We start from the raw sequence: 3,649 nt of genomic DNA on the forward strand, positions 1-3,649 counted from the left end.
AAGATATGACTTATACTAACCATTATTTAACTGAATAGTTGGTATATTTCTTCTTGTACAAGAGATTGTACTTCCTTGTATGTTTTTAATTAAATGTTATTGATATTATTTTAAAATTAATATGTGTATATTAGTTAATTAACCAACATAGGTATTTATTCAAAAATAGACTCATAATTGTCAATGTAAAAACTAACTCGCATAAATGTGACATAATTGAAGGTATTCCCAGAGATGATCATGTTCTTATCGAAGCACGATTATGTGACTTTATATTTTCTTACATTTAGACGTTACTTTTGTCTTGACTTAATGAGTTAAAAATAAATTACTTAAAATATTTTCTCCTATTACAACTCTTAGAATAGCGAATTGATTTCAACTTGAAAATAAAAATAAATGCATAGATAAAAAAATTATGTCATTATTGCACTCTTTGAAAGTACCACAACACTACATTGAAAAGGAACATGACGAAAACCCAAATGCTAAGGCACCAGATATCTAACATAAATAAAATAAAACAAACTGCAAGCATTGTGTTTACAACTCTTTTTAATTTCATCCTTCCGAAACTTAGTCAAGAAATGCACTTAGTAGAATCTTATTTTTCCCTTTCCTTGAATATACATATTGGGATTATCGTTGAACACATTAGGTATCGTGTTTGGGTCGTTTAATACATGAGGCATCATGTTTAATTTGTTCTAAATTATAATCATCTCAGCTTCTTTAGTAACTTTCTTCTTCAATTCCTCAAGAGATGTCTTTAAATGCTCAAGTTGTGAGAAACGCATTTCCAGTTTTGGACCCATCCACCAACACTTACTCTCACATATTTTTTGTATTTCCTTAAGCTCTGCATTGCGATTTTTCTCGATTTCTAGTTGATTCATGACCTATTTTAATATCTTTCAAATAATAAGTACAATTCAGTATAAGTTTTAATCGAACAAAAGGAAGATCAAATAAATATAATAAGTTTTAAAATCTAAATATGGTCTACTCAAACCCGTGTGAGAATCATATTGAGCTCATGTATCCTTGAGTTGCGGTGAACCTCAATGAGTGTCATGGCTCCTGAAGTATCTCGTGGAGGATTACCACAAATGAAATCTTCAATCACTTTTTCAACACAAGGATGACCAAAAGAAAAATCCTTTTTTCTGGGGAAAAAAATAATAATTGCAATGTCGACGCCACAAAGAGTGGACCTTTCACTAGCTTTCTTAAAAAGACCAGCTCTTCGTTTTGAAAAAGTTACTTGGAGGTTGATTTCGTTACTCATCTTTATCATCTCAATCTTTTGATGACCCTTGCTCTTCCTATCCATCTAAAAGTGAAAGAAAAAGACGACGTGAAGAAGAGATAAAAAAGTTGGCTTATAATTTACTAGGAAGTGATAGAAAATGGGTAGTATTTATAAGAGTCATCAGATTGACATTATTATTTTCTACTATGCAACATCAAACATTATTTAAATGTATTTTCTATATAAAATTTTTAATCTTTAATTACTTACTCATTGGGATTCATCAAATTAGAAAATTTCATTTTGTACTATCCAACAAATAACTTTATTTATAAATTTATTAACTTTAATTACTTATTCATTTAGAGTCGATAGATTAGACATTATCATTTTGCACTATCGAATATATAACTTGATTTAGATTAATTTTCTATATAAATTTCTTAGCTTTAATTACTTATTCATTTGGAGCAGATTGCGTATTATCATTTTGCACCATCTAATATATAAACTGATTTATAAATTTTTTAAATTTAATTACTTATTTATTAGGAATTATTAGGCTGTACATTATTATTTTGCACTATTCAATATATAACTTGATTGAGAGAGATTTTCTATATAAATTTTTTAGCTTTAATTACTTCCTCATTTGGAGTTACCAGGTTGGGGATCTTCATTTTTCACCATCAAACATATAATCTGATTTAGACGAATTTTCTATATAAATTTTTTACTTTAGTTACTTACTCATTTAAAGTTATTAGGCTAGACATTATTATTTTGCACTATCTAATATATAACTTGATTTAAATAGATTTTTTGCATAAATTTTTTAGCTTTAATTACTTGCTCATTTGGAGTCACCAGATTGAGCATTATCATTATACACCATCCAACATATAGCTTGAGTTAGGTGGATTTTTTGTATAAAATTTTTAACTTTAATTACGTACTCATTTGGAATCATCAGGCTGTGCATTATCATTTTACACTCTTCAACCTATAGTTTGAGTTAGGCAGATTTTCTATAAAAATTTCTTAGATTTAATTACTTACTTATTTGGTGTTACCAGATTGACTTTATCATTTTGCACTATCCAACATATTGCTTGAGTCAGGTGAATTTTTTTTATAAATTTTTTAATTTTAATTACTTACTCATTTGGAGTCACTAAGTTTGACTTTATCATTTTGCACTATCCAATACATAATTTAATTTAGATGAATTTTCTATACAAATTTATTAGCTTTAATAACTTACTTGTTTGGAATCATCAAGTTGGAAATTATCACTTTTCACTATCCAACACAACTTGATTTAGATGAATTTTTTATATAATTTTTTTTTTGATGACTTACTCGTTCTGAGTCACCAAGTTGGACATTTTTATTTTATATTGTTCAATATATAATTTGATTTAGATGACTTTTCTTTGTAAATATATCGGCTTTAAAGACTTATTTGTTTGGAATGCTTTACAATCACCTCATTGAAATATATAGTAAAAAAATCTTGAAAATTGATATAATATTACCTTTAAGTTATACGAATTTACCATTTCAAAATCATCATTGCTTGTAGAACGAAATGAGATGAATATTCTTAGAAATAGTTATTAGTAGCCACATTTTCTTGCTTATCAAATTTGACAAGATAATGAAAATAGTATCAACATCTATTCACGGATAAATAAAATTTGAATAACACATTCCAATACACAGTATTATATAACTACCAACCTATTTCCTAATATATATATATATATATATATCAAATTTGGGATGATAATGAAAATATTTTTCATGTTTCTCCATACATGAATAATAAGTTAGTCAACAAAAAATTACAAACTTGGTAATAAAATTATAGGGAATATTGCGAAACCACCATGAAGTTTAACATGTTATATATAAAAAGAAATTAAAATTATAAGAAAATCCCAAAGTACTGAATATCATACAATTACCAACCTACTAATTATTTTAATAACCATTTTCCTCTTTTCAACCTTAGCCATAAAAGGTTTTGATGAAGCTTCCATATAAAACTATTCCAATTTGGCTCAATTCTTCACTATGGTGAGTTGTCTTTCATAGTATGTTATCTTTCTTGACGCTTTTGATGATTGACATCCCTTACACAATAACCAAAAATGTATTCAACGTATGAAAGAATAAACTAATTAAAGGAAATACTCGAAATGAAAACTATAAATAGAACTATAAAATCTTTAGACATCTAACTCGTCGTCTTCCTGCGGAACGGGCTCGGGAACCACGTCTTCCTGATCAGAAATAGTTAAGTAAGGAATGAGTTACACTAGCCCAGTAAAGACATCACACTATCTCACTGCCACAGAAGTAAAGGTTGGTAGAAAACAAAAACGACCAATG

General features: G+C 27.7%; 1 pseudogene; it reads right to left on the bottom strand.

Moving 5' to 3' along the window:
- Positions 1-707: 707 nt before the first annotated feature.
- On the bottom strand, positions 708-1,333 carry LOC110825821 (agamous-like MADS-box protein AGL62 pseudogene; annotated as a pseudogene).
- Positions 1,334-3,649: the final 2,316 nt, after the last annotated feature.

This window comes from Carica papaya, chromosome 1 (genome assembly GCF_054855325.1).
Source record: "Carica papaya isolate Zhongbai chromosome 1, ASM5485532v1, whole genome shotgun sequence".
Taxonomy (NCBI): domain Eukaryota; kingdom Viridiplantae; phylum Streptophyta; class Magnoliopsida; order Brassicales; family Caricaceae; genus Carica; species Carica papaya.